This window comes from Pinus tabuliformis, chromosome 7 (genome assembly GCF_031772625.1).
Source record: "Pinus tabuliformis cultivar Carrire ecotype Pingquan chromosome 7, CPIR1, whole genome shotgun sequence".
NCBI lineage: Eukaryota > Viridiplantae > Streptophyta > Pinopsida > Pinales > Pinaceae > Pinus > Pinus tabuliformis.
This window is the reverse complement of record NC_142293.1, coordinates 1883893355-1883916230: the sequence shown is the minus strand read 5'-3', so window position 1 is coordinate 1883916230 and position 22876 is coordinate 1883893355. Positions and strand designations below refer to the sequence as shown.

At 38.0% G+C, this 22876-nt stretch overlaps 1 protein-coding gene across 3 annotated transcripts in view; it reads left to right on the top strand.

The window, feature by feature from the left end:
- The window catches only part of PKL (chromatin remodeling factor CHD3 (PICKLE)), a 234948-nt gene that overhangs the window by 198018 nt on the left and 14054 nt on the right, over positions 1-22876 (top strand). The window lies entirely within an intron of this gene.

Sequence of the window (22876 nt, the reverse complement as noted above, 5' to 3'; positions counted from 1 at the left end):
TCAAGTTGTCTCACCCACAATCGGAGATTGTAGTGATGTAGACCATGTCGTTAAGGGATTGAGACTCCAACTTGTACAAGGGTCATACATTATAAATTAATAATTATAAAAATAATAAATTATATTGTTTATTATTTAATGAATTCAAAAAATTAATTGGAAAATTTTTGACCTGGTGCGCTTCTTGGTATGTATTTTTTCAAATACACTCTATTTGTGCTCATATCCAGAGGAGCTACATGTTTGGTTGAGCACTCGAATCACAAGCCTTTGGAGATTGGGTACCCTGGCACCGTAGTTTCTCCACCACGCATCTACAACAAATAAGATAAATGTAATAAAAAATTGGAATTTGAAAGTTGAATCAAAGTATGAAGAGGCAATGAAATTTGAAAATTGAAACAAACTAGAGCTTACTTGTCCTTTTGGTTTTCCTATAATGGATGGCCATGTCAAAGCTAAACATGCCACTTGCCATCCTATATATCTCCATTTCTTTAGTGAGTTTTGCACATTTTGCAGGAGATGACACCATCTTCTGAACACAAGTGAAGAATCCATCCATGACATTAACATCAAATAAGAAACCACAAAATTAAGAAAATCCGGGGTTCAGGTAGATCCTTGCAACATGAATGGGATGATGGTGTGTATTGCTCCATTTCTCATCAATCACTGCCCATATTAGTTGTTGTATCTCAAGCCCCTCATCCCCCTTATCATCATAATAGCTGCGAATGGATTCTTTAGCCCTATCCATGGGCTCATACAAGTAGCCCATTGCGGGCTTGTCTCCATCAACTAATCGAAGAACCTAGGCTTTAACAAAGGTTCAATAATGCTACCCACCTCTTGCATTCCCGCCCAGAGGCTCTCTTGGTATGAAACTAGCTTGCACATGGCCTCTCGCTTTGGTTTGCGGCTAAATGAGAAATCAAACATTTTCTTCACATACCAAATATAATTTAAGAGTGATTGAAGAGATATGAAGCTAGTGGTAAATCGTGTAATGGCAGGGTGCACCAACTCCTTGTTGTTGGTGAATGTTCTCATCAAATGTAGCATGGATGCATGATTATTTATAAATTTTATAATGCTTTTTGATGATTCAACAATATTCTTGACAAAAGGAAACACAAGGTTTCCAAAATATGCTAGGATGCCTCTCCATAAGCATCTTTCAAGCAACAACATAATTTGCAGCATTGTTCATTATGACCTAGATAACATGTTGTGGACCGTCCTTTCAAATGTACATGTCCAACAAATCACATAATAACCCTGCATCTTTGATATGTGCAAATGCATCAACAAATTTCATAAACATTGCCCCCTTGGGACATTTAACCAAGAAGTTAATAAGGGTTTTACCCTTTTGATCAGTCGAATCATTTGACATCACAGTGCATTCTGTTTGTGCCCATGATGCCCCGAACTCCTCTAATCTTGAAAAACATTCAACCTCTTCATTTTGAAGAATATGCCCTATAAAGTCATCATAAGAAGTGGCTTTGTACACCGGGCCAACAATAGCAATAACATGAATCGCGGGTTGGCAAAATGGATTGTTCATGGCAATGCTAAAGGGAACATCACTCCAAAGAAGACACTTTCCCAACAACTTGTCAACTTCTTCCTTCTCTTTTATTTTTAAAAGCTGACCTAACAGATGGTTGTGCACCAGATGTGGTTTTAGGAACCAAAAACGATGATGCAACTATGGTGTTAGTTGTAGAAATTGACCCTGAAGAAGAACCAATACCACTCTCACGGTCACCTCCCATCATGCCACCCCCGACCATTTGACTCTTCAAAGCTGCCTTGGTCAATTTGGTTCTATATATATTCCAATGATTTAAGGGCTCTATGGATGATTTCTAGAGTTGTGTTTGTGCCAAGCCCTACTTCATGTCTAGGAATTTGTGCAATGCATATTTTTAATTGATATACTGCCCTTGTCATTTGTTGCCCACATAACTTGCAAGTCGAATGTTATTTGTCAAACCCTCCATCAGTTTCACCAAATTCCCACATAGGGTCCAATTTCCTTGGCATGTTTGTAACTTTGTTGAATTATTGAGTTTTAAAGTAAGATTGAAGTTTGAACCTAAGGGATAAGAAGAATTTCAAGTTAAACAAATGAAGCAAAATTTTACACACAACATTTTGATTTTTTTACAGAAAAACCCCTCAAGTCAATGCAACAATAATGGCAAGAAAACACATTCAAACCCAAGCAAAAATTTTGGAAAAAAACTAGGGCACAAGAATAATTTAAACAAAGAAAACTAACAATCAAGATTTTGAATTTTTGACCAAAATAATCCTCTCCGCTAAATGCCACAAAAATGGGAAAAATAACACGCAAAAATCCAACCTAAAATCATGGAAAATATATGGGTGATTGAAACCCAAGGAAAAACAAGAAGAAAAAAATAGGGCCAAATTTGATGCCCATACATGAAAATCACGCCCTCCTGAAGAAATTTGGTTCAAATTCGATTTTTTTTGCTTGGGATGCTAAATTCCATCACTTTTCTCCTCAAGCCCTTGTAGATGAGTTCTCCTATCCTTAGCTCTCATCCTTGCCCTATGATTGCAAAATGAATAAAAAATTGAAAAAATGTTTTACAAACTCGCTGTTTGCCGTAGTCACGGTTTTTTCGGATCGGATCGTGATTTTTTCAAATCGAAAATTTGGCAATTTAATCGTTCCAACGAAAAAAGCGCGATTAGCGCAACATTGATTAATTTAGTTAATAGATTATGATTTGCATTTTAATAATTTAGTTTTTAATTAAATGTTCAAGTTTCTGTGAGGTATTGTCGAGAAATCTAGGGCATTGTTAATTAGGTGATTTCTCTTTGATTAGTAACTGCTTGTGAGTGCTTTTTACAACTTTAGATTAGGATCTTCTTTTACCTGGATTATTAGTGTTCTTCATCAAACACCTACCAATGCATGAACATAAATAGACAAGAGACACAGAATGTAGGCTATGGGCCAGGGCCAAAACCTCTCTCTTTGAGAGGAAAACCGGCACATATTCTTCTTATAGAGATTCCAATTGACGAATACCAAGACCAAGAGCCTTGAGCTATTTGCCACTCCAAGACCAAGACACAAGTTCTCTTGACAATCAACCTTTTTCTTGACTCCTCTTCTGCTTTGACCAACTTAGCATCGAGACATTTGGCACCATCGAGATCTCCTTTATTGTGAGACCTCCTCACTCTCATACTACAGAGACCTTAATTCTGTGATGGCACCAATACTTCTTCCTAAGCTAGCATCGAGACCTTTGAGACAACACTGATATCTTTCCTTTAAGATGGCACCGAGACCTATCTGAGTTCCCTTTCCGAAATGCTTGTCACTGTAACCTTGATCCGAATTACAAAGGTAATCCTTGACTCTTCACCGAACTGAAGTCTCCTAACTGAACTGTGTTTCTCTTCCTCTTTGAAATGGTCATCCGAATCTCAGAACTAATCCAAACTTCTGTGTATGTGATTAGCCCAAAAGAAAGGTCCTCGTTGTCCCTTCATCACTTCTCCAAGTTCCATCTGAACTTGTCTCTGTACTAGAGATCTGAACTTATCTCTATCCTGTCCATCCGAAATCTCAGAGAGATGTCCAAAATTCTCTCAGTGGAATAGACTGAGGTCCCTATATATAGTAGTTTGTCTGCCATATTAGTTGACATGATCTTATGAGGGGTTGTGTCTCCGAATTAGGTGAGCCGACAAGATTTCTGGAGGCTGATTTGAAGAGGAGAACTTGTGCTTGTCTCTGGAGGGCTTCTAGACAATCATATTGACTTATATAAATTTGTAACATGCCCAAGTAGGGTTCCTCATACATGACATTGGCACTTTTGACAAATCCTAAAGGCCCACAATGGGAGCCATCTAAAATAAAATCCCTTGCTCATGAAACCCGTGAAGCAAGCGTAATAATAATTTTATTTTTCTTCCTTTCATCATTTACACAAATCACAATTACATGTCATTATGAAGACTGAACCTAGTTACACTTTTCAACAGGTATCAACTATGTTTTATATTTTCTTATTCTATCATTCTATGGATATGCCTTTAGTTGTTATCGACATTGGTTTAGTTCGAGCCATATTCTAGCAAGGTAAATGAGCATTTTACCATTTGAAGCTTCATGTCATTTATTGAAGCTGTGTGCTAGGAAAATAAATGAATTTGACTCTCTCCAACTTATTCTCTAATATACGCACTGATAATAATAACTTGGTTTGACACCAATGTTTTCCTTGGTATAATTTCCCTTTACGACTTTTTCTCTTGTTTTACATTGGACAATTTAAATGCTAATTTACCAGAAACACTGCCCCCAACTCCTAGAAGCGTCGTTCAATGTTTCAGATACGTAAACACCTAAGTTACCAGGATTCGGGTCCGGATCCGCCAGTTTTTTGAAAAGCCAGGATCCAGATACGGCAAGTACAAACAATATAAAATATTTTATAATTTTAAAAAATAAGATTTATATAAAAATAAAATAAAAACATATATTAATTTTTAAATATATAGTTTTTATATATTGTACCTATAAAAATATATATTAAATAAATAATATCAGGATTCAGAATTAATATATTATTTATAAATATTAATTAAATTTGTATAAAATAAAAGAAAATTATAATTTCTGTTTAAAATTTTAAATATAAAACTTTTATATAATATTCTTAAAATAATTATTAATTTCAGGTGAAAAGAATTATTAATTTAATATATTAAAATTAATGTATCATAATATTGAAACATTAATTACTAGTTATTATATTCAAATTAAATAAACTTACTTTATGAAACTTTTAAAATAAACATATAATTTAATAGTTATTATATTTAAATTAAATGAAGTTACTTTATAGAACGAACTTCATGAAACTTTTGAAATAAACATATAATTTAATTACAATATCCAAACATCTGCAACTTCATGAAACTTTTTGAAATAAACATATAATTTAATTACAATATCCAAACATCCGCAACCTATAATCTTGAAATAAAGTTTATAATATGGTCAACCGCAGGTTTATAATCTTGAAATTAATGAACGCCCTTGTTAACTATTCCCACGGCTGATTTTTCCAATATAGTATTATTCATGCGCTGACATTTTCTTTCTGAAATTCTGCGCTGAGATATAATTTGAAAATATGTGGTGACGTCAAACCATATTACACGCAGATTAATGAACTCCCTCACGGCCAATTTTTCCAATATCGGGTTATTCATCCGCTGACATTTTCTTTATAGATTCTGCGCTGAGATATAATTTGGAAATATGTGACGTCAAACCATTATACACAGACAAATGTTGGGCGGTGCGGATCTTCGTGGATCCGGATCCGAATCCGTCTCTGATCCGGGGATCCGCGGATCCAGCCGCTGGGCCTGACAGATCGAGTAACATAGGTAAACACATATGGAACGACTTGGAAGCGACATGGAAAGTTTCTACCACATTTCGTTTTTTCGGAAATGACCAACCTGAGATTGGAAATGTTTCAAAGGAGTTTCAAGAAAATTTGGATACGTTTTCAGAAAATATGGATACCTTTTCACTGATAACAACTCATTTGAAAGTGAAAATTTATATTTAAAAATGATTCATAACACGATAGAGGTATTTGCCAACAAGTTTTCAACAGTGCCAGATCTGAAGTATGGAAACCTGAAATTTGGAATGGAAACTCGTAAGGTATCTATGAAATCAAGAAGGAAAGTTGTTACCCACAAAGTTGGCTGGTGGAAGCAGCTTCTTTGCATTAGGTTAAATTTGTCTTTATTTCTTTACTAGTATCATACTTCACAATACTTAATTGCTTAAATTGTGGCATCTTGATTCTTGGTCATATGATCTTAGATTGTGACTAAATAAATCTAGCTTACTTCTTTCTATGAATCTCAGAACATCTCTTATTGTAGCTATTGGAATACAGTCCAATTTATAATGTGTAAACGTTGTTATTTACAATAATTAAATTTACATTATATTCGGTGATACTAAACAATATTTCCATGTCATGACTCCTTTCGAGTCTAGACCAAGATACTATGCAACATACTATTTACAAAGTCAAATTCACTATGTTGCCTATGTATTAGTGCTGTCAAATTCATTAGAAAAATATATAATTTCCTGGAGTATGATGTGACTCTGAAAACAATTTCATATTCCTTTAAACTGTGAGTGGGTATTGACATTTTAATCAAAGCTGCCAACTTGAATGTTATAATAATCATTGATGATGATGTTGACAATGTTTACACTGAATTCATGATGATGATTATGTATTTTTAAATATGGAATCTAGATTTTAAAGACTAAAAGATGAATGATAATATATATATATATATATTAAAGACTAAACGATGAATGATAAAAAATCATATTATCATTCATTGTTTAGTCTTTAATATATATATATATATATATATATAATATATATATATGCAGTTTCATTGCTGTATTGTATGCAAATTTTCTGAAAATTTGCCGTATCCATTTTGAACCCCATTCTTGTATCCGTTTCTGTGCAACTTAGTTTAAATGTTGAACATATAAGACTTAGGAATAAGTTGGTGGGGTCAACAACTAAAATTGGAAAACATGGGCCAATAAAGGGGCAATGACTAGGTGAAAAAATGGAAAGACAAAAAAATACAAAATATTTTTTTTGTTTATTCGTTTTATTATAATCATTTAAATAAAGTATAAATTATAATTTTCTTGAACACTTGTCACCATTAGGAACACTTCGTCTATTTACTAGCTTGATAAGTTCAAAATATTGATTTAAAGGTTGATTGGTGACAAATATGTTAAGTGGACGTGGTATTGATAATGTTAAATATATATACATATCTTAATTTCTATAACTGTCTTAGTGTTTGGGTGATTGTTTTTCTGAATGAAGCAAAATGAAGCTTTCTTTGTTAAGCTGTCCACAGGGTGTCCCACAACATTGTTAGAATTGCTTGCACATGTTTTTTCATGGAGACTTTTATTCAACACAAGCAAGCATGCACTTTTTCCCATTATAAGATTTTATTACAAGAAGTATGTCTGAAATACTCATCGAGTCTGTCCTTTGGATAAGCACTTGTGACTGTCAGGTATCACAGTTGGCCAAGCGTTGCAGTGGCCATGTTACCCAACATATGTGGGTGACACCCATAGGAGAGTTTTTCTCCTTGATTTGTCTTTAGCCGGCAACCAACAACCCCTTACAACCACCAGATAGCTTGATGTGCCACCATTCTCTACCCCCTGTGCCAGCCATTATGTGCCCTCGCCCATCTATTATGACCATATGTTTGAAGTTGGCCTTCCAACCTCGAAGGTATGGATTTTTCTTATGTAATTGGGTATTTTTGCTTTCTTGTCATAGACACATTTGGACATGGATTAGTGGGCGGATTTGGTAGAAAGAATGGGCTTGTTCTACGAGCTCCCTGCTGTTGGAAATTGTAACTAGGTTTGGTCTTCATTTAATGTATTTGAGTCATCATGAAATGTACTTGTCAAAAGAATAAAGAAAATAATTTTTATTATTGTAACAATGACTTATTAAAGCATGGGTTTCATGCTTGGGTCATCATTATATTAGTCAAAGTCCCCATTGTGGATTCCTAGGATTAATATTGAGTTTATAGAGTCATTCTACATTCAAAGAGATCCTTCTTGGGCTTTTGAATCATGTGAAAAGGTTAATTATTGAGTCAAATCTGATTTATGTATCCTCCACACCAAGTCGACCTAGAAAAAATCATGTCAGCCTAAGGACCCTAGTTCAATCCACAAGAAGCCTATGAATACAGGCTAGTCAAAGTCATTTGGAGTATTACATCTCAAGCTAGTTTGGTATCTCAAGAGTAGTTGGGGAAGTGTGAAGTTTGTTTTCAGGAAGTCAAAGGAAGTACAAGTTTGGGGAAGTCTAAGGAGAAGAAAGAAATCGAACTTTTGGTTCTCTCTCTTTGTTTCGTGCCCTAGATTGGGAGATCAAAGTCTTCCAAGTTTCGCTATTGCCTGAAGCTACTGCCTAATCAAAGTTTGTAGAAGGGGTCGAAGATCTGGGAGGCTGACTTGGTGTGGAGGGAAGGTTTGGTCTTTGTCTAGGGTGAAGAGTCTCAAAGAATACAATTGAAAGGAATAATTATCTTGACTGGTTTTCCCCTCGAGGGGGGTTTTTCAATGACATAGTGCCTATATCTTATGTCTCTTTTTTTGTGATCTTCATACACACATTATATGGTAATTACGTGATGAAAGATAAGATAATAAAGAAGTAAAAGAAGCCAACACACTCACAAGTAATTATCAAGAAAGGAGAATCGAACCCTAATATAATTGCTTTGATTTTCCAACATGGTATTAGAGCTAAGGTTAGGAAGAGTCGAAGATCACTTTGTTGGCATCGATTCTCCTTTATTATGAACTAAGAATGGGTATCAACACTGCTGGAAGTTGGATCAAGAAGGTCATCTACAATTTGTTCAAAAGTCAAGGATTCTTGGCTGCTCTTACAAGACTTCTTAATGATGACAATGCATGGATCATTGATAATGGAGCATCAAGGCACATGATAGGAGAAAGTAAACAACTTCATACACTATCAAAGGAGTCATCTTCTCATGCAGTGGAATTGGGTGACAACAAAAGCTATGCTGTTAGAGGCATGGGATCAACATCATTGAGGTTGGATAATGGATCAAAGCTTCATCTCATCAACATTCTATATGTTCCAAGGTTGAAAAAGAATTTGCTTTCTATTTCTTGTTTAGAAGATAAAGGGAAAATGTTTTCTTTTGTTGATGGAAAAGTATTGGTTTGAGGAAAGGACTCTAGCATTGATAAAGCTCGAGTTATTGGATTTCGTGAAGGAACCTGTATAAAGTGATTACACCACCTCCTCAAGCTTTGGTTCATATGAAAATAAGTCCCATTGAGCTATGGGGTAGGAGGTATGGTCATCTACATTATAAGGTCATCCCTACTCTTAGTCAATTGGTTCATGGTATTCCTAATATAAAGTTGGATCATGAAGTTGTGTGCAAGGGATGCTCTTTGGGAAAACATTCAAGAAAGCCATTTCACGATAGTGAAACTAGGTCTAAAGAGATATTGTACCTCATCCATTTCGATGTGTGTGGGCCCATGTCTGACAAATCACTTGGAGGTCATCTCTACTATGTGACATTTATTGATGACCATTCTAGAAAGACATGGCTCTACCTTCTCAAAACAAAAGATGAAGTATTTGATAAGTTCAAGGAGTTTAGGGTTGAAGTGGAAACCCTAACCTAAAGAAAGATAAAAACTCCGAGGTCTAATAATGGCGGGGAATACACTTCTAAGGAATTGATTGCATATTGTAAGGAAGTAGGTATTAAGAGGGAGCTCATTGTTCCCTATTATCGTGAACAAAATGCATTGGCTGAAAGGAAGAATAGGTCAATTGAAGAAGGCATTCGAACTATGCTCCTTGATCAAGATCTGCCAATGTTCTTATGGGGAGAAGTAGTGATGAAAACCATATACATTCAAGATAGAAGTCCTCATAAAAGTCTTGATAATACAACAGTTGGAGAAGTTTTTGCCGGAAAGAAGTTGAGTGTGGATCACCTCCGAATCTTTGGAAGTCCAACCTATATCTATGTTCCGAAAGACAAGCGAAAGAAGTTGGACTCTACAAGTATCAAGGGAATATTTGCTGGATATAGTCTCCCTTGAAAAACATATAGAATCTACATCAAGGAAGGAAGATATTTTGAAGTAAGTAGGGATGTCATATTTGATGAGAATCAAGCATACAAGAAATCAAAGGATATTCCTATTGATTCTGATGACGAAGAGGTTCCCATATTTGAAGAAGAAGAAGTTCATCATGAAAACTCTACTACAAATCTTGAAGAAGAAGGACCAAGTGAGCTTATTCAATCAATGGTCATCCGAACCACAAGGAAGAGGCCAAATTGGTTGAAAGCTACATTGGAAGATGGTGAAGGACATGAAGCTGCAAAAGGAACCTTCAGGGAAAGCAAGGGACCGAAAAGATATTCTGGTTATGTTGCATATATGACAAAATTGATAGAAGCTGAACCATATACGTTCAAGGAAGATGCACATTAAGAGGTTTGGAAGAAAGCAATGCAGGACGAATATCAACCCATCATGAAGAATGGGGTTTGGGTAATGATTCCTAGACCTAGTGACAAATTAGTTGTCACATCTAAATGGATATATAAGATCAAACATGCAATTGATGGATGTATAGACAAGTATAAAGAAGGATTCGTTGGAAGGCATTGATTATGAAGAAACCTTTGCACCTACATCTAGGTACACTACCATTAGATCGTTGGTTTCATTGGCTGCTACAATGGGGTTAAATATCCATAAAATGGATGTGAAGACCGCATTTCTGAATGGGACCATTGATGAGGAAGTGTATGTCGAACAACTTGGAGGCTTATATGGCTTTGAAGTTGATAACAAGCACTCTCATGTTTGTAGACTTAAGAAGGCCCTATATGCCTTTGAAGTTAATAGCAGGGACTCTTATGTTTGAAGATTTAAGAAGGCCTTATATGGCTTGAAGCAAGAACCTAGGGCATGGTATGCAAGGATGGATACATATCTACTTAGAATTGGGTTCGTGAAGAGTTCTGCTGATCCAAATCTCTACATCAAGGTTGAGAATGATGAGCCCGTCATTATTCTGATATATGTGGATGATCTATTCATCACATGTGTGGAATGAAAAATTCAAGAATGCAAGAAGATTTCGACAGTTGAATTTGAAATGAAGGATCTAAGACTGATGCACTATTACCTAGGTCTAGAAGTATGGCAGTGACTTAGGGAGATATATTTGGGGCAAGGAAAGTACATCATCAAGTTGTTGCAGAAATTTAGGATGATGGATTCCAAGCCGATGACTACTCCTATATTCACCAATCTCAAGAAGTTGAGGGACTCTGACTCTAGTCTCATGGATCCTACCTCCTATCGTCAGTTGGTGGGTTAAGTAATGTATCTGGTAAATACTAGGTGAGATATATGTTTTGCAGTAAATATTCTTAGTCAATTTCAATTGGAGACCCGTCACGATCACTGGATAGCTGCTAAACATATACTGATGTATCTTTGTGGCACTATATATCACTGCCTAAAGTATGATAGTAAGGAAGTCAAGCTAATTAGCTTCACAGACTCTGATTGGGGTGGTAGTGAGACCAATGGAATGAGCACTACTTGAGGATGTTTTAGTTTGGGAGCTGCTATGCTCTCATGGATGAGTAGGAAGCAAGATCCTGTTGCACTGAGTAGTGCCGAAGCAGAATATGTAGCTGCATGTGGAGTAGGAAAGGATGCTGTTTGGTTAAGGAAGCTTTTAACATATTTGTTCGAGAAGTATCTGGGTCCTATTGCAATTAATTGTGACAATCAAAGTTGTATTAAGATGTTTGGAGATCCCATGTTTCATTCGAGGACAAAACATATCAATAATAAGTTCCACTTTATTAGGAACCTGGTGCAGGATGGGCCCGTGAAGTTGGAGTATGTCTCGACAGATGAACAGGTAGCAAACATACTAACAAAGGCTCTTCCGAATAAGAAGTTTGAGTATCTGAGAAACCTGCTGGGTTTGGTAGACATTGCTGATTGTATTTATGATAAGGAAATGGAAGAGATTTGTTAAGGCTTTGCGAGTGAAGCATTCCCTTAGAGGACATCTGGACGACATTTTGTGTTGATGTCTAGGTCCCAAAGTAGGGAAGGGTGGCGTGGGTCATAGAGCTCTGATCATGGATACACACCTAGGCCCCTGGGTTGGTGGTTAGCAAGCCTGGTACCTAAAGGGGCTAAAAGCTTGAGTCCACTTTATTCCCACTTGGATAGATTTCCCTGGTCAGAATCTAGTCTATGGCATTGTGGTGCCTAAATTGTTGAGAGATGAATGGATATATTGCCCTGGTCAGGAATTTAGTCCATGGCATTCCAGTGCCTAAAGTTCATCATTGTCTCATATAGTTTGAGATCTTCTATTGTATTTGTATGATGAATACCTCCCTAGTTAAGAGGGAGTGTTGGAAATTGTAACTAGGTTCGGTCTTCATTTAATGTATTTGAGTCATCATGAAATGTACTTCTCAAAAGAATAAAGAAAAGAATTTTTATTTATTGTAACAATGACTTATTAAAGCATGGGTTTCATGCTTGGGTCATCATTATATTTGTCAAAGTCCCCATTGTGGACTCCTAGGGTTAATATTGAGTTTATAGACTCATTATGCATCAAAGAGACCCTTCTTGGGCTTTCGAATCATGTAAAAAGGTTAAGTATTGAGTCAAATATGATTTATGTATCCTCCACACCAAGTTGTTCTAAAAGAGATCATGTTTGCCAAAGGACCGTAATTCGACTCACAAGAAGCCTATAAATACAAGCTAGTTGAAGTCATTTGGGGTATCACATCTCAAGCCAGTTCGATATCTCAAGAGTAGCTGGGTAAGTGCGAAGTCTGTTGCCAGGAAGCTAAAGGAAGTGCGAATTTGAGGAAGTCTAAGGAGAAGAAGAAAATTGATCTTTTGGTGCCTCTCGCTCTCTATTTCGTGCCCTAGATTGGGAGATCGACAGGGAGAATTTTAAGGATGTAATTTTGTCTTAAAGTTTAGAAACATTGGCGAATATTACCAGTCCCTAGATTAAAAATTATAAAATGTTTGTTGATATCTTTAAAAAAAATGAATATTTCTAATAGTTTTATATTTAGTCTTTATACAATTTTGGCAAATTTTAAGGTAAAATTTTACACTATAAATTTTGGGTGAATCAGTTTTAGAAAATAATGGAAATTGGTGAACTTTTTTTTGGTAAAACCATGGAAAGTTAGCCCACTTGCGAATATTAGCCCCTAAAATTTTCCATCGAGATTGAAGTCTTCCAGGTTTTGCTGTTGCTGAAAGCTGTTGCCTAGTCGAAGTTGTTGGAAGGGGTCGAAGATTCAGGAGGCTAACTTGCTGTGGGGGGAAGGTCTGGTCTTTGTTTAGGGCGAAGAGTCCCAAAGAATACTATTCAAAGGAAGAATTATCTTGACTGGGTTTTCCCCTTGAGGGGGGTTTTGCCCTGGCATAGTGCATATATCTTGTGTCTCTTGTTTTGTGATTTTCATACATACATAATATGGTAATTGCTTGATGAAAGATAAGATGATAAAGAAGTAAAGAAGCCAACACACTCACAAGCAATTATTAGGAAAGGAGAATCAAACCCTAATATATAACTGCTTTGATTTTCCAACACCTCCTTCATTAAGGAACCCATGATTGTCCCAACCCCTAGTGGGCAATGAAATGCCCAACCTTAAGGGGGTATTCACTGCTATATCATACGCATCATGCTCTCATTCCCTGGAGACCCGAGCAGTTAAAAGAAAGAAAAACCAATAAAAGGCAATAGGGCTTCCTTCATTATAGCTACCCTTGTACCATGGTGTGTAGCTTGGAGCCTTCCACCATTATTTCACATGACAAATGTACCATGGACTCGTCACTCCCTTAGAGGTTGAAGCCACCTAACAAGGTCCTTTATTAACCTCCCTCTTGAACTTGGGGACACCTGTACATTCTAAAGCCTGTTATGGAAGGGCATGCCACTATGAAGTGTCCACTTAGCTCTCTGATTTGTAAGCTCATTTACTGAATTCCATTAATGAATTGTTGTACTGGAAGGCGAGGAGACACATTGGATCTTATATAGGATTGCAGGTGGGTCTTCGCCTTGGGTTTGGCCTCCGTATACGGGATCCAAGCCATCCAAAGGGTCATGAGGGCACTTGTAGGGTGAGTGTTGAGAGCCATGGGCCTCCACAGTAGAGCATTGATTGCCACAACATGGGATCCTTTAACAACACATTTGGCTTGTTCTTACCCGACTCACGCAAAGATGATGATGCACTTGGATGACATTGCCCCACTGGCTACATACTTGCACCAGACACTTGGAATATGATCTAGGTATTAGATGGGGTTTTGTCTCATTTAGAGACACATGGGAGAGCTTGTACCATAATTCTTGCCCTTATGGATGGAGTATCAACATGTTGATCTAGTTGGAGATCCATGAGGCCATTCAATGTGCCCCCACAGACACTTGGGAGGACCACAAATGTTTTGCATGGAAAGCAAAGGGCCAACCTCTTGGTCATGATTTTGGGGAACCCTCTTATTCATTTTGGCACATGAGGGACATATATTGGCCTTTGAATGGCCCTTTGGACCATGATTATGCCATTTCAGCGTCATTAGGAAGGATTATTTTGTACTTTTGGCACTATTTGGTGGGCTTGTCACCAATTAGAGTGTTTTTTTGCACATTATAATATTCTAGGGGCATCATTAGGTTTATTTAGGCCATTCAAGTACACCTTGGAGGGTTATATAAATATGAGTCACTCTCATTCATTCATCATCACTTGACTTGGATTAAGTCTCTTTAAAAGAGAATTTCACACCTTTTCTTGGATGCCCATTGGATATCACTTGATGCATTTTGATATCTTTAGAGCTGAAATTTTCGTTTTCTTGGAGACATCTTCTTGATCTTTGGCTTGGATATATGTCTTGTTGTTTTGTAAGTAAATTTTGTTGACGAATTTTGGCTTATGAAATAATGTCTAATGTGTAGAAATTGTGCAACTAGATCTTGTTCTTTCATGTCATAATTATTGAATATCATTGTAAAATAATGTTAGAATGCAAATTTGTGCATGTTACTCATTCATAACAAGTAGATGAATGTTCCTAGTGGAGTAGAGCTTGTTTTCTTTCTATGAAAGTCCATAATTCTTGGGTGGGTAAATGTTAGAGAGTGTTTGCTACGACATTATTTTCTAGTCTCCTTGAAGACAATTTCCGCCAAATTTTGAAGTGCATACTCCATAGCCCAATGACAAGGCACTAATCTAATAATCATAGGTGGTCAACCTTCTTTTCCTCCTTCCAAAATTTTTGGCATCTCACTTGCTTATCCTTGCTAGGGCATCTAGGGGGATGACTTTTCACTTTTACCTGGACCAATCTTTGCGTTGGTGTCCCTACTAGAGATCCTCAATATTTCAGACCACTTCAACGGTTCATTTGTTAGAAAAGCGAAACCTAGCCTAGACTTTGGATGATAAATTTTGATGTTATAGTGAGAGGTTTTGTGAAGGGTTACAATCCATTAGAGCCTAATCATTTCTAATTTTTTTTTTGCCCTAGCTTGACTTAGGGACCTCCTAAAGGGTCTCCTTCTTATGATCAGTCATGAAACCCTAGGTCTTGTGTGGATCATCCTAGGTCTCTCAAGCTTAGCAACATCTATCTTAGAGGCAACTGCCTATTTCAAAAAGCTTAGTTGGGAGGTCCTTTTCTATCGGGGAAATATTGGTTCTAGGATATTTTATCTTATTGCATTATCACAAACCCTTAGATCTTGATTCCTATCGCAAGCCTTTCTTGGAGATCCTTTATCTTTCTCTTAAAGCAACCAAGCCATTATTTGAGCATTTCCTTTGAATGGGCTTTGGAAATTACCTCATACTTAGCAATTTACCTTACAATTTAGGTGATTTCCTCCATATCGAGATTCCTGTCGATGAAAGTCTGTAAAAAGTAGGGGATATCGACTGAGGTGACAATGGATCCTTGTCTTGTTGTTGCCATTTGGTCTAGTAGTTGTCCTTTAGGTACCTCTCCTTGGGCCCCTGGTAGATTGTGTGGTAACAGGCCACGACTACAATAAATGGCCCACTCGTGCATGTGGGGCAGCCCATGAAAGAGGAACATCTCCCTTTGGGGATTTGAACTTTGGTGGGGGGATAATAACACCCCTGCTTGACCAACCAAACCTAATTGGTAGTGAATATATTCTTTAAAAAATTTAGCACCAATAAAAGTTAGTGGATGAAGTGTTTTATGGTTGATCTTGAAGGTTGTTGTGTGTTGATTTTTGTGTAGCTTGGGAGATACTCCAAGCCCTAGTGCTCAGGGTTTGGAGGGAAAAGCGCCACAAGTAGGCTTGTGGGATTGAAACCCAAGCTTGGGGGTTTTGTACCCATTGGGATTTGGGCCAAAACCATGAAGAAGTTGTGCATGAGAAAATTTGAGATGATAGAGCTTGGCGTGCTGATTCAAATGCTTCGAAAATCACCCAAATTGGTGTGCTGATTCAAATGTGTTGATTTTTTTTGAAATTGACAATTAATTATGGGCAGTCAAGTCATGTAGGCTTGGTCCAAAAGACATGTCTCTTCAAGGAATTCGCTGGAGCCCTTGGATTTGGTATAAATACAAGGTGAGGGAGCATTCATTTGATCATCCATTTTTGGGCAACACAGAAAAGGAAGAGAGCTCGCTGGAGGAGGAATATCCCTGTGGAAGCCGTAACAAGAGAAGGCTGGGGTAGAGAAGTGTTAGGGACTGTTTTCTCGGCTAAGAAAAGGGACTGAGCTATTGGAAGAAGGTCGGGCAACCTTGTTGTGTAGGCTGAGTTGGGTGACCTAAAATGCAGGTTTGTTTGGGCACAAATTCAAGGACAACACCTCTATTTGGGCAGGCCGTTGGTATAGGGACTCATCTGTGGTATGCCGTAGGCCATAATCCCATAGAATAGCCCTTGCGTGGATTGTTTCAGGGCTGAAGTGTGCCCCTATCAACAACGTGGAAGGCTGAGGGTTCTTATGAAGGCATGCTGCAGTCCTTGAGGGTTGTTTGAGGGTTATTGTGTGAGGTGTCAAGAGCTGCTAGAGTATGAACAATTGCCTTAACTAGAAAAGTCAAAGGCAACGAATTGCAAATAGACTTGGAGCAACTTAATGTGTGTTGGATCCTAGCTTTGGATCAGTCTACGTTGTAGTTTGTTGGGAGCCATTTGTTGGAGTTTCCTTGGGCATGAAGGAACTCCAACTAGGAGAAAATCTTGCGATGGAGTGATGTAGGTGTCCTAGTGTGGACAAAGGTGTTGTAGCCTATGGAAGCTAAGGATGTAGGGCTGACATGGCATGTTAGAAGCCCTAACCAGTGGGCAGTTTCACATTGAAGTTTGGAGCCTAGATTTGTGCAATAGCTCCTCTATTGCAGAGCAAAGGGCAGAGTCGGAGAATTTCGTGGGCAACTGTGTGTATGGGTTTCTTAGGTGTGAGGATGCCCTAACTAGGTGCAGATTCTACAACGTGGAATTGGTCACTCGTGTTCTGTTGGAGGGAAGCGTGAGAGTGGACCAAGTGTGGACGAGATTGGGCACTTATGGTCCGCTGGAGGACAACGTGGTAGTGTCCAAGTTGGAGCCTGATGTGCAACACCTTGATGGACAAAGATAGTTGCTAAAGTGGGAGTTGTTAAGCTCAAGGGTTGACGAACTAGAGGAGCAGTTTGTGGAGCTCGTGATGTGTATGGAGAAGGACTTCTACAGTAGAAGACGGTAGTCCTAGCCCATGTTCATTGTGGGGGATGGACATCTTGCAGTGATAGGTGGCAACCCTACGTGCCCTATGTCGGTCTTCATCGGAGCAACGCAGGAAGACCGTAGTGGGTAGAAGCCCTTGAGTAGTTGAGGAGCAACAGTGTGTAAGGGTCTCCTAGGTGTGATGATGCCCTAACTAGGTGCAGATACTACAACGTGGACTTGGTCACTCGTGTTTTGTTGGAGGGAAGAGTGAGAGTGGACCAAGTGTGGACAGGATTGGTCCCTTATGGTCTGCTGGAGGACAACATGGTAGTGTCCAAGTTGGAACCTGATATGCAACACCTTGATGGTCAAAGATAGTTACTAGAGTGGCAGTTGTTAAGCGCAAGGTTTGATGAACCAGAGGAGCAGTTTGTGGAGCCCGTGACATGTGTGTGGAGAAGGACTTCTATAGCAGAAGATGGGTAGTCCTCCTAGCCCATGTTCATTGTGGGGGATGGACATCTTGCAGTGATAGGTGGCAACCCTACGTGCCCTATGTTGGTCTTCATCGGAGCAACGCAGGAAGACCATAGTGGGTAGAAGTCCCTGAGTAGCCGAGGAGTAACAATGGGCAGATTGAGAGTTGTTGACAAGTGGAGTTGTGAACAACTTGATAGGAGTCTCGATGTGTTGTGCCCTTGATGGACTAAGGCACACGAGGTTTAGTGGCCAGATGGACTTGGAGCATTGATAGATGCAAGTGCTGCAGATCAGGAGCTAAAGGATTGGGCAGGTACAGTGTACGGCCGAGAGGTGCTGAGAGAGCATGCGACAACTAGATGGTTAGAGTATCTTGTTGAGGGTAGATTAGTTGTCGATGGGCTGACACAAAGCCCCAGTTTTGTATTCTTGTACAAGTGGATATTTGAGGGCCATTATCCCTGGTATGGGAGTCCTAGGCTGTTGTATTATTGTTTAATATAAAGAAGTTGTGTTGAAAATTGTAAAAAGTTGTCCATATTCTGTGCACATGTGATTTAATGTTATTTATATTCCGCTCTACAAAGTAGTTCTGTTGAGATTCTTGGTTTGGTAGCGTCAAAGATTTTAAGATTCTATCCTAGACCCAAGATCGAGGAAATTCAACATTGTGTTCCCATTTTCGTTCACAACACCAATATTTTCTCATGTCTTGGGTTATGCATTCACTGTAGGAGGGATAGAAACAAGTTGTTGATATTTGTAGCATCGAACAAGAACTTTGGCACAAAGTATCCAGACATGAAGTCTTCCAAGACCTTCCACCTTAGCAAATTCACTTTAATTAAAATGTAGTGCATTTTATAAAATGTGAGTGTAATCTAATAAAATGCAAAGGTTTTGCATTAGTGAATTATACGAATCTTAATCGTTTATCTCAATGAACATTTTTAATAAAAAGTTTAGTATCAATAAAAGTTATTGGATGAAGCATTTTAAAGTATGCCATGTTTCCACATTCATTTGCAACAATGGAATATTTTCCTATGTCTTGGGTTGTGTGTTCACTAAAGGAAGGATAGAATCATATTGTTAATGTTTGTAGAATTAGAGATGAACTTCCACACAGGTTTAGACGTGTGGAAGTCATCCAAGACTTTTAAACTTAGCAAATTTCCTTCAATTTAAGAGTGAATTAAACTAAAGTGCTTTTTATGAAAAGTAAGTTTAATGTAATGAAATGCAAAGTTTTTTGCATTAGCGAATTAGATGAATCTGAATTGTGGATCTCAAGTGAGGTGAGATCTAATCTCAGCTGTCAATATCTTTGGAGATTAGGTTATGGATTCAATAAACAACTCAAGATTATAAAGCAAGGCTAGGTGAAGGAGGAGGACATAATGAACACAAGACATAAGTGAGATAACGAGGATATTAGAGATTAGGCAAAGAACTTTCATCCAAGTGTGCAGGCTCTAGAGTAGGACAACAGGAGGATTTGTAGTAGTGAAAAGAGGACGCTCGATAGTAAGCAATCAAAGGATTAATTTTACAGCGACAAAGGCCACACAAGTATCAAGGAAAGAGACTGCGTGAGCTGACACGTGCTCAGGCTGTACAACAATCTATGTGGGTATATCCGGGTTAGTGTTTTTATAGAAAATTTAGTGGGCCATACTACTTGTATACGTGGTTAGCAAAATTTTTGAATCTCTGTATATTTTATTTGTCTCATTGAGCCATTTTCTCAGTGAGGGAGCCCTTGTTTTTTGAGATATTATTTAATGAATAATAGATTTTGAAGGGAAGAAATATTTGTGTGCATGTGTGTGAAATTGGTGTCTATTTGCTTCAGTGGAAAATGATTTTATTTAGTAATTTGCAATTTAATTATTTCACAACAAAGAAATTTTTGGGAAATAATTTGCCTGTTTGCTGAGGTTAAGGAAATTAAACATGTTATTAAAGATTACACTCTGAGAGGGAGGCCGATTTCAAGTTTGCAACAATAGTTTTTTGTGGGTTTTTAAAGAACCAAAGATTGATCCATGATAGTTTGCAACTTTGTAGTAAATCTTTTAGGTTTGCAAAGAGATCTTAGCAGATCTATAAACAAATGGTAAAATTCTTGTGAGTGCTTGAACGAATAGGCATACGACAATTTTTGTTCAAATCTAGAAATGGTAGTAGTAAGTCTTAAGCTTTAAGACATGTTGGATGGGGCTTCAAACTTCCAACCGTGGAAGGAAAGGTTTACCTTGCTGTTGAAGGAAAATGACCTTTGGGAAATTGTGGATAAATAAATTCCTTCTGCGACAGAACCAATGTAGTTAGCAACTCATGATAAGGACATCAAAGGTCAACGATTTATTACGGATGATGTGAATCATCATTTCATCCCTCACTTGGTAGATAAGAACCTAGCAAGGGAGATGTTCAAGGCTCTAATGGATTTGTTGCAAAGTGACAACATGAACAGGAAGATAATCTTGAAAGACAAGCTTAGATTTGTGGAGTTGTAGAGATCTGATCGTGTTACTAGCTACCTCGTGAAGATTGCATACATACGTGATCAACTTGCAGTGGTTGGGAAGAAGGTGGATGACATAGATCTCCTAAATGTGGCACTAAATGGGTTCACCAAGACATGGGAACTGTTACACATTAGAAGTGGGTAATCCCATAGGAAATTTTTTTCTCCTGTTTTGGCCAACCAACTAGCCAACAACCTTATACATTGCTTAGTTATGATGATATGCCACATTTATCTACCATTTGCATCGGCCATACACCTCTCGCCATTTTTCTTTCCTGGAAGGTGGGTCACCATTCGGCAGGTATGTTAACCATTTTACATTCAAGTTCTTTTGGGTATTCTATCATGGATAAAGGGGTGATTTGGATTATTGAATGATCTAGACTATAAAATTGTTCTCTCACCTTAACAAGGGGTTAACCTTTGGCCCTAGTCCATTGGAACCTCCTCTGAAGTCTTAGGGATTGGAGTGTTGGATTGTGTTGTCATTTATGTCAATCACAGTTGCTGATGTTCAACTTCGTCATTTATGAAGAACCATGAAGACATGAATCCAAGCCCCTAAATGAGCGCTTTTAACATATGTCAACGGATCACAATAATTGAAAGTACCAATCGACAAGAAGCCTTAGAAGAAAGAAACTACACTTTAGACCATCATCATCTGATAGTGCTCATTGTGCTGTTTCCAATGGTAGGTGGCACGCCGTGTGGTTCCTCTCGGTTGAGGAGATATGCTCATTTGACAATAGTGTGCCCTAATGCATGGGCCAATTCACCCAAAGCCAACAAATAATAATAACACAAATCAAAATAATGTGACCTTCACCTAGGAAATTATGACCTACCTCCTCAAAAAAATTATCACGCTCAAAAGTTCCAAGTTGGCCCTAAATTAAGGAATTTTATTGTTATAAAATAGTTTCATGAGAAATATATGGTCGGCCTCAACCACCCCCCCAACTTAACACCCTCATGGCAACTATAAATGGAGGCAACTGCTTGCCCATTTGAGATATGATTTGACAATAAAAACACTCAGAAACTCTGAGGCCATGGACAACAAAATAAAGATCATGTATAGAGGCCAAAATTATTGTATTGGGGTTTAATTTTGTTCTTTCTTTCTGTTAGTGTCCCCCTGTTTGTAGGGTTTATTTTGTTGACCTAGGTTGAGTCCTTACGGTCCCTGTTTGAGGTTGTTTAAGGCCTGTCACAAGGCTTGAGTCTGAAGCTTATCAAGGGCATTTTGAAGGTCTTTTTAGGTCGAGTTTGAAAGGCAGATTATGGGCCTATTTCAAGGATAGATTTAGGGTTTGTTTAGCCCCAATTTCCTCTTAGTAAGCAAGCCCCATGTGGTTGGCCATGACTTGCTCTCAGGCCAAGTTTTGAAGTTGGCTTTGAAGCTACCTGAGGCAAGCTTTGATACTATTTTGGCATGCTACAAAATCCCTTTAGTGGCTAAATTGAAGTTTGGTTGGGGCATAAAAAGCCTGATTTAAGGCCACCTTTGAATTAGTGAAGGATGATGTAACTTGTGGGTTTGAACTGGATTGCTTTGGGAGACCTAGTTGATAGCTTTTCAATAGCTCTATTTCAGATCTGGGTGCACACTATCCATTATTTACTACGTCATACTGATGCATTCACTATGGAGGTACAAACCTATCTTGTTGATGAAACCTCATTTAATATGAACATTGTATTTCTTCCTATTAACTGAGCCACTTGAGGAAAGGTTGGCTTGTGAGCAAATTTTTGCCCTTACCCCTATTTCTCGTGGTTAGGAGCTCTATGTAAGTCTGAGTTATAAACATGTGAGCAATGTTGGTATAGTGAAACAATGAGTAGGAAAAGTAGTGACCTGAGTTGTCAATGGTTTAGTTTAAGGCCAAGTGCAAGATTGATTTGTTGGATGATGTTTGAAGACATAATAGGGCAGATTTGAGGGCAACGTGCCTATGACACATTGAAGTAGTTTGTGAACAAGAAGTTTTGACATAGTGTGTTCACAACATTTACAACCTTCATGTACTGCAACAACATTGCATAAAATATGCTATTTGAGCAGTGATCCGAGGTTGATGATGTTGTGTTTCCAAAGGAAAAAATTGAGACAACTCCGCTGGGGTACATGACAAAGTCCAAACCAGTGGCAAATTAGATTGAGCATGTGGGCAAGAGTTAGTAGTGATTTTTGAGTTATTCATTTGCATAAACCTCAAATATTTATCATCAACCAGGGTTTCGTATACTTATAAGGTACAAACACAATATGTCTAGGATTAAAGCCTAAGTTGCAGGAAACATTGCCTAGGGCAGTGTTACTTGGCAGCGGGAGCGAAAACGAGAGCGTGAGCGACATTTTTAGAAG